Source organism: Pteropus vampyrus, unplaced genomic scaffold (assembly GCF_000151845.1).
Source record: "Pteropus vampyrus isolate Shadow unplaced genomic scaffold, Pvam_2.0 Scaffold39, whole genome shotgun sequence".
In the NCBI taxonomy this organism is placed as follows: domain Eukaryota; kingdom Metazoa; phylum Chordata; class Mammalia; order Chiroptera; family Pteropodidae; genus Pteropus; species Pteropus vampyrus.
The window spans coordinates 9,888,851-9,898,707 of NW_011888820.1; the positions used below are offsets into that span (position 1 = coordinate 9,888,851).

Consider the following 9,857-nt stretch of genomic DNA (forward strand, 5'->3'; position numbering starts at 1 on the left):
CAGTCTGATATACTTAACTTCATTCGGGATAAAGACTTAGTCTCAAAGGTGCCTTAATTTCAACATGTCCAACAAACTTATTGTCTTTTCCTCCCTAACTTTTACCTCTTCTGTATTACTGACCTCATTGACTACACATACCCAGGCCAGAAACTGGGGAGTCATTCCCAAGTCTGCGCTCACGTTCCTTCCTTCCCATGACCATTCGATGTTAGAGTCTTGTCCAAAGAGTACACTGAATATTCTCATATGTGTCCTCTTCTCTCTTATTCATTGCTATGTCTCAAATTCACCTAGTTTGGATCAGTTGTTTTTAGTTTTTCTTGTTGCCACAATAGATATCAGCTAGATTTGTTCAATAGCTTAGCAGTAATTCAGGATATGCAGCTGTCTGTGATATTTTTCAAATCATTGTGATCTCATGTAGACATTTAAAAAATGTGAGCAATTGTGGATCACCTGAATGGTGGCCTTAGAACTGTGTGCTGACAATTGGTTTCAATGCTTGCATATGCATTTGTGTTTTTATTGTACCAATAGGTGTTACTATAATTATCAATTACCCCTCCCCCCAACACACACACAAGACAGAGGGACTTTGTACCCCAAAATGAAGCATCTGTAACAGATCAAGTTCAGTTAAGTCACTATCTTTTGTTATATTAACAAAGGTGTTACCTTAGTTCAAATAAGTAAAACTGTGGCCCAAGTGGTATAAGTTACTGAATTCAAAAGAACTTGTACTGGGATAGTCTGATGTCAGGAGTAGAAATCTGTTTTCGTACAAATGACATCATCTGTCACATTGAATTAATACTGTCAATTTGTTAGTTTAAATTTAATACGTAAATTTTTATAGTTGCATAAGAGCTATAATCATAACGTGCTTATACCTAGTTGTAGGTTTGTACAGGTCTAAACAGCAATGTATTAAAAAATATCCATGTGGCCCTTCAGGTTTATGAGAACTTTTTCTTTTGAAGAGGTGTGTATATCACTTAAGTAGGCTGGAGCAGGGTCAGCAAACATTTTATGGAAAGGGCTGGATAGTAAATGTTTTAGCCTTTGTCAGCCGTGCAGTTTCTGTCGAAACTATTTAACTCTGATGTTGTAGCATGAAAGTAGCCATTGGTAATACGTAAACAAATGAGTGTGGCTGTGTCCAATAAAACTTCGTTATAGGCAACAGACCCATTTGGACTTCACATGTAGTTTGCTGACTCCAGGCCAAGAGAATACGATTCCAGTTCCTTGGCTTGACATACAGTCTGTTCACTTCTCTAGACTCATCCCCGACTCACTCTTCTGGGCATTCCTGTGTCTAGCCATACAGATTGCTTGCCTTTCCCAAGTTTGTGACATTCTCCTGTGATTCTGTGCTGTAGCAAATACCTCAGACTTCCTTCTCCATCTTCTTAAACGAACTCTTACTCACTCTTGAAGCTAAAACTTAAAACTCACTTCCTCTCAGAAGCTTTCTCTGGCTCCTTCTGGCTGAGTTTATGCTTTTGTCTTCTCTCTCTCTGCTTCTTTATATTCACTCTGTATTACCATAACACTTTCAGGAAACTCACGCGTATTGTTATTGGGTATTACATGACCATTTCACTATCTTCTCCTCTAGGTTGAGCTCTTCCTTCTCTGCAGCAGGAGCTGCTCCACTCTTATAATTATTATCTTGTACCACTAAATTTAGAGGATTGGTGGAAAGAACAGAGGAAATATGAAAAAGTATGAATTTCATATTGACCTCATATTTACCCAAAGAAATCGAAAGGAAAAAAAGCCCTAGAAATGCCTGAGTTTTCTTTGAATTGGCAAAGTTAGGTAGTTTTCCTTCTGTGGAAATGGGAACTTGTAAGCTAAGTCACCTTTGAAGAAATAAAGGGAGTTTTATGTTTGTACCTCTGGGTTTTGTGACTGTAAAATTTATGCCCGTGATAGAAGTTATTTAACTTTGATGAAAGGAAGGAATCAGCTGAGAAATAAAAAACAAACAAGAAAAAAGAAGAAAACATATTGTGTATATTTGACGTAAACATATTGTATATGTTTAGGGTGGGTAGACATTTGGAGATGTAATAATCGAAGTTTGGATTTGGGGCAAGAGGAAGCCCAGGACAGGCCTGAGGGCTGTGGAGAGGGTGGGGGCCAAGCAGTAACCCTGAACACTGGGCAGGGCGAGATCAGGGGAATCAGAGACCAGCAATATTGTGTATTGAACTTTTCCTTTCCCTTTGTTCTTGGCCGTCCTCTATCCTGCTCTTCCCTGCCCCGTTTCTGTATTTCCATTTCCTCTACATGTTTCTACCCTGCACTGTCTTCTTCTGAACTAGCTGTAATATGGTACCAAAGTAAATACTTTATTATTTAAATTTTCTTTTCTTTTCTCTATTCTAAAGTTTTTATGTAGGTCAGTTGATCCCTCGCTTCTTGAATAAAATAAGAATTCAAATCACTTTTAACTTTCAGAATTTAAAATATTTTTCCCTATCACGTGTAAGAAAAAAATGATTTTCACTATGGTTACACATTTTAGGAAAAACTCAAATCATAAAAATTCAAAGTTAAGGATTACTCTTTTGTTCTATTTGATAATATAATTATTTCACTTAAAGAAAAAAAGAGTATGTAAAAAACTGGGTAATTTTATTAAGCCATGAATGACTAACAGTGAAAATTCTATAAGAAAAGTTCTTTTTCCACAAAACGGCAGTGGTATAAAAGCAGGGAGAACTCCCAGGCCTACCATGACCACCACCATCACCACACACACATGTGCACATACAAGGTGGTGGGGGAAGGTCTGTAGCCGAGTTTCCTAATCAGAAAAATATCTTCGAAAATTTAAAACGAAGTTGCAAGTTGTAAGGTTTAAGAAGTGATCCTAAGACTAGACTATATCCTTGGCTAGATTTCTGAGCAGGCCCTTTTCTATTTGTGATTTAGATCTTTCTGTGGGAGTGTCAAGATTATATACACACTTACACACCAGATACAGGTCACATATTTATCACTAATGAACAGCAGATAATAAAATCCTCAATGGGAAATGACATTGGACATACTTCGTTGTTCAGATTACTGTTTATTATTTGAGAAATGTTAACACTGATCTGATTGTCATCTGATTATTAAAATAAAAAAGTCTTTTACCCTAAGTAGTTCTCATTAGATGACGATATCAGTTCTCATTAGATGACAATTTTATGCAAACATGTTGACATTTTATCGTATTATATTTCTAACAGGGTCCAAATTTCAGACAATATTTTTTATAAAGACCTAGGGTCACCCTTTATCCCTTTAGTGGTCCTTCACTAGAAATATCATCACCATCATCACATCACTGAGAGCTTGTGTGCCACACATTGCATGCACTGACCATATGAGTTCTATGATTACCCACATTACAGATGTGGAAGAAGATTCAGAAAGGGTAACTTGCCCAAAGTCACACAGATGGTAAGCAGCAGGCCAGGAAGACATCCCAGACAGCCTGGCTCCTGAGGCCTTATGCTTCACCTCCATGCTTTCCTTCTTCTCAAGATTCTCATTCCCAAGTGAGCCGATTTTCTCTAATCGACTGCAGGATATTCTTCTCCCGTCTGTGTCTATCTGTGATCTATATCCACCATTCGTGAATAAAACCAATAAAGCTTTGTCTGTATAAATGACCTGTGTTAATGTTTCTTGGCATTAAGATGGCTCATGGGGAAATAGAAATTATATTTGCAGTCCTTGTCTGGTTTCCTCAGTAATGGATTATGTCTACAGGATATGAATTCAACTGGTTGAAAAGTGAAAGAATCATTATTAATAACGGTACAGCTGACATCATAGGGCTCCTGATGTGACACATTGAGAAGGACACAACATCGCCTATGTGATAGGACTGCCAAAATGTTTCACCTGAATCTAATCATGAGGAAACAATCAGATACACACACATTAAAGGACGGTCTGCAAAGTAGCTGGTCTGGACTCTTCAAAGGCATCAATGTCATAAAAGATAAAAAGGCCTAGGAGCTCTTTAAGATTGATAGAAACTAAAGAGATGGGACAATGAAATGCAGTGCATGGTCCTTGTCTGGATTCTGGATCAGGGGAAAAACAGCTATAGAGGACACTTTTGAGACAAAGAAGAAATTTTGAATATGGACTATACATCAGATAATGTTAAATTTCCTGAGCGCACACACACACACACACACGCACACACACGCACACATGCACACGCACACACAGAGCAAGTTAAAATGTTAACAATTAGTGAATCCAGATGAATGATAAATAAATGATTGTAGAACTATTCTATGCTATAATTTTAAGAACAACTTTTCTGAAGGTTTGAAATGTCAATAATTAAAAAAAAACATATATGGGACTGAGGAAAGGAATGGAGATATATAGATTAAACAGGATTATCCCAGAGTTAGACATGGTCAAAACTGGGTATTGAATACACAGAGGTTTAGTATATTATCCTACTTTTTATGTATTTGACATTTTCCCTAACACAAAGTTTTAAAAAACAGAAAGATTCCATCAGATTTAATGGTTCCGATTCTCACTAAATGATGAGGATTAACTGCCATGAAGATTTTTTTTCCCTTTCTGTATCTTGCCCTCACCCCAACTCCTACCTAGCCCAGCTGCCATTTCCCTTGGTTGGATCCCAACTCCACCCTCTTCCCCCATTTTCATCCAGCCCCAAACCAAAGTGGTGTAGTTGTTGTTTGTAATTTTAATTTTAATTTATGGTGGTCATGGTAGGCCTGGGAGTTCTCCCTGCTTTTATACCACTGCCGTTTTGTGGAAAAAGATCTTTTCTTATAGGATTTTCACTGTTAGTGAAAAACTGATTTTATCGTCTCACTTAAAACCCTTCAAGTTCTGCCCATCCTTTTAGGAGAAAACTCACCACCCTGCACAGCCTTCCCCCCTCACTCTCTACCTCCTTTCCCTGGGTTCCGGGCTCATAGCCAGTGTAGGTCTTTCATTCTTATCGCATCGTTCTCCACAACTATAGAACAGCTGGCCCCTCTCTAGAATGCCCCTCTTTGCTTACTTAGTGCTTATTCAGTCTTCAAGTATCACTTCTTTATGAAATCCTTTCCTGGTCTATCTGGTTAGGATAAAGCCCCAGGATGGGCTTTTGTGGGAGTAGGAACATTTCTTTGGTAACATCCTAACTGAGCAGATTTATGCTTTCCTCTCTCACTAGGTTGCAAGCTCTCTCTTTGCATTGCTTACCTTGTGTCCATAGTAGGTACTTGATATTGATACATATTTTTTAATACATAGTTAAAAAATTTTTTTTCACTAAAAATTTTAGAATTTTGGTTTTGATAGAGTTCTATAGTATTTATCTTAAAAAGGATAAGAGATTATTTCAAAGTTTAATTTCAGTTTTCTTTTTCTTTTAACTGAGGCTAATTTCAGTTCTTAAGTTGATGTGGTCCCCTCTCAAAACATAGAAACATTATTGTCATAATGCTCCTTGAAAAGTTGGATAAGTCACTTGGTTTCTCTTTCCTTTCACAGTCGATGACTTCATGCAAAACGATGCAGCAGTTCACATCATTCTGTCAGTCCCCATCAAGGAAATATTGTTTTCCAAAATTAAAATTATGAATCAACTCACAGGAGAATGTCGTCAAATAAACAAAGAATCATCAGTTATATTACACTGCCAACTTTTTGATAAGCTTAATTCTTCTAAATGCATTTAACTTTAAGGAAGAGTAATACAATTTAATAACAACATAAAATGGGATCGTTTATCTTCCAAGTCCTAGATATTGGGCAGATGTCTTCTCCCTTCTTCTTAATATATTGTTTCAAACACAAAAGTTTTTTACTTTTCCCTTCTCCTCCTGATTTGTTTCTCCTCATTTCTATATATATGGTTTGGGGAATGAGCTCTATGTATATGTTTAACTAAATCGCTCATCAGGCTGTAGTTTTCACAGTTGTAAATCTCTGAGATTTGTGGATTTAAGTTCCCAAGGCAGTGCTATTTATATGGCCTAATACAATTTGGTAATTATTAGCATATTAGTAATGGTTATTTTAGTTGCAAGTGACATAAAACCAAATTCAAACTGATTTAAACAAAAAGAGAAATTACTGGCACAGGTAAGTGGGAGATGAAAGATGGATGCTGGTTTCAGGGGCTCAGATGGGGTGAATTGGCGCTTCCCATCTCCTGGCTTGCTTTCCTCTGTGCCAGCTTCATTCTCAGGTAAGCACTCTCCTTACCTGTAGCAAAGGAATGTTCATGAAGCAACACAGTAGGTCATTCACTGATACTGAGTGAACTTTGGATATTTGCAAATGAGGCAAGGGGCTCCAACTGAGACCAAACTGGGATTTGGGGTCTCCTTGTGTGTCTGTTCATGTGATCTGTACTTTTGTTTTCTTTTTCCTTTTTCCTTTCTTTATTTTCTTTTTTTTTTTTTTTTTTTTTTGGCTTAAGGAGAGGTTTTGTTATAAGGCTCTGGGAGACAGGCAAGGTGAGGAGGCATCACGTGGTGCCATGTCTCCTACATGACCCAAGAAGCAGTTTTTGAACCTCTGTGAGAAGCACAATTATAATAGAAGGTGAAATCAGTGCAGCACAGTTTGGATGCATCAAGGGCATGATAGCTTTGAAATGCTTCCAGGAGGCAACATCAGTGCAAGATAGGACAGCATGGCGCAGAGAAGGAATGACGAGCCCGAAGGCTATAGTCTCATTTTTGAACACCCTCTAGGAGACTTCCAGAGCTACTTGGGTGATTGGGGCAGAGAGGCAGATTGGGGCAGAGAAACAATGCAGAAGACATCATCAGAGTTAAATCAGAGTAAGTGAATGTGAAGATATAAAGAAATAGAGTATTGTGTGTTGACAACTATTTCAAGTTGATAACTCAGTAAAATACACTGCTTATATAGAAAGCCAGTGGCATTATCACAGGATGTTTTTCATTTGTTGCCTATAAAGAAGTCATGTTATTGCTCTGAATGGGCTTTCAAAGATAGAACCAGTGTTAGAAGAGCCGTTTCAGACATGTTGCAAATAACTGAGCAACATTAAGATTCCTCACAAGGAGAACACTCTTCTTATATAACTTCTTCTCTGATTAAAAGCATTTAAAATTTTTAAGAACCATATATAATAGAATTTCAGGGATTATACATTCAAATCAGTCATGTGGTCTACAAAAGTTAACTGTAAATTGTTATCTAGATAAAAGCCTCTATTACTTTTGTTTGTATAAGCTCGGATTGTAAATAAAACTGCTGCCAGAAGAATGCTCATTAAAGTGGATTTAAGATTCCAAATGAAAAGTTATTGATTTCAAAAAGGATAAACAACACTAAGCCTCTAATATCATCTGAAGTTAGTAAATTACCAATTTAGTTACTGTTATTTTTTTTTACTATCTTGATTATTTATTAAGTAAATTGTATAATATGTTTGAAATGAAACTGAAACATATCAGCCAATAGTTGTTTTCCACAGACATTTAGAAATTAATGATGCTGAAAAATGGTGATGAGTTTTGGTCTCCCTTGCCCCAAATTCCTAGCCCTCATAAAAAAAAAAAAAAAAAAAGTCTACTTCAAGATTACGATGGAAGTCAGATGATAAATTTTTAGCCACCAGCATCTAGCCAAGAGAGCCTGGCTTAGCCCTATCACACTTGCAATGTATATTTATGTGCTGTACCATTTGGCCATTATAATGAAAAGTTTTATCTGTCCCTGGAGGCAAAATTGAGTTATATATTAAATGACTATTTTCTTTGTTTTCTGCTTAGGTATGCATGTAATGTGGTAGCATAATATATATTCCACACTTGTTTCATTCCTGCAGAGAGATAATATTTTTGCAGCTGACATAGTAAAGATATCCTGTGCTTCCAGAATAAGAGAGAACATATTGGCAGGATAAAATACAGATGTTCCCAGTGTTTTTTTCTGCCTCATGGTTGCTTTCAGCAGAGGTTAACGTTTATGGGCATATTTCTCTGTCTTTGTTTGGACAGTTGGACACAGAAGTTCACAGTAAATTTAAGATTGTAAAAGGTGATCTCAAGTAAAGTATTTTAAAAAGATCTTAGTGGTAAGAAAATAACTTAAAAATTAATTTCCCCTACACCCTCACAAAAGGCTCTTTTCATAAGAATGTTGGAATCAAAATAACTTTCCCGCTTCTCTATAAGGAAGGAAATTGATGTATATAAAATCTTTTTCTTAAAGAATTTTTTCTCAAGTGAGGAGTAAATACAAAATTTCTCTGTCATAATCTAGAAAAAATAAATGTAAGCTTCTGAGACAAAGATGGTATCCTAATCACATGGTCGATCCTTTCTTTTTTCTCATTTCAGAAAGGAACAATCTAAGGAATGTAAAGGAAATATAAAGATATCATTGTGTATCATTGTCAGAAACTTCTCATCCAAATATCTCTGTAGCTGAGGAGTTTTAGCTGGAAGGGAGTGAATAAAGGTGATACCAATGAGCCACTACTCACATTTTGGCTGTTCACCCTGGAAAAACTAATTCTTCCTCCTTAAGGATAACAGAAAAATTGCCAGCTAAGAAATCAGTAGTTCAAATGAGGAGGATCAATCCTGAGCATTCAGATGAAATAATCTCTAGTAAAACAGATGTACTACAGAATAAAGGGAAGAACTTTGGGCTGGGAGCTAATTTTCTTAGATTCAGAAGGGTTTTATATTAAATTTTTTAAGTTTGGACTTCTACAAAAATGTAAAAACATTGAGAAACAAAAAATAAGTCTTGGAAGTTAACAAAAGAAAAAAAAGAGTAACTATGGGATATTTTACCGAAATGCAGATCATAAACTCTAAGAGTTAGTTCAAGAGAAAAACCAAGAGGCAGAAAATATTGAAGCACAAGAAGCAATATGGTTATTATAGGAGTTCCAGAAGGAGAAACTAGTATGAATGAAATGAAAATGAATGAAAAAGCAATAATCAAAGAAATGAAAGAAGACAATTTATTTAAATTGAAAGATTCAGCCTTTACATGAAAAAGATTTACCAAAGACTGGGCAAGTGTAATAAAAAGAAATCATACTCAGGTGATTTTCCACGTCCTGAATAAAGAATAAATGCTAGAAACAACCAACTAGGGGGGGGAAATTGTCACTGTGGGGGGGTGGGGTGGAGTTTGAATGGCATTAGACATCTTATTTGCAACACTAATGCTAGAAAGCCTCAGAAAATGTATAGATTTCTGGAGAAAAAATATTATGTTCCAAGAATCATATACCAAACCAAGCTATTATATTCAGGCAAGGGAAAATGAAAGTCTGGTTCAGATTTGTAAGAATTCAGAAATCATATGACTCATGTATGCTTTTTGAAAAATATAACTTAAAGTACACCTTCAAGCAAAAACTAATCTAAACAAAGAATTTAATAAAGATAAAGATATATTTTAGAAAAAAAAAGCGGTGAGCAATAAAAACAGATGTAAGTCTAAAGAATTGTTTGTAATGTGACTATGAAACTAAGTACAATTTGTAACAAAGGATTTTAAAAGAAAAATATATATTTAAGAAATATGTTCTCTAAAGATATGGGGTGAAGAGAAGGATGGAGAAAGAGAAAATAAAGAGTAATAAAGTTTTTATGTGACACAAGAAGGTTCATAGTTGTAACTGCACTCTTGACATTGATGAAGAATAAATTAAAACATGTTTTAAAAAATTTTAAACAAAACCAATTTAAAATGAGACCTTAAAGAAGAAAGGAAAAATGTGTGTGTGTGTGTGTGTGTGTGTGTGTGTGTGTGTGTATGGGGGGGTGAGTGGGGATGGGGAAAAGAGGGAGAGTGAC

The 9,857-nt window shown here is 36.0% G+C and overlaps 1 long non-coding RNA gene across 2 annotated transcripts in view; it reads left to right on the forward strand.

The window, feature by feature from the left end:
* The window catches only part of LOC105290884, a 153,822-nt gene extending 146,493 nt beyond the window's left edge, over positions 1-7,329 (forward strand). For both annotated transcript variants that reach the window (XR_002779863.1, XR_002779865.1), the window contains one exon: positions 5,548-7,329. This is a non-coding gene — a long non-coding RNA (uncharacterized LOC105290884). The remainder of the gene's footprint in view (positions 1-5,547) is intronic.
* Positions 7,330-9,857: the final 2,528 nt, after the last annotated feature.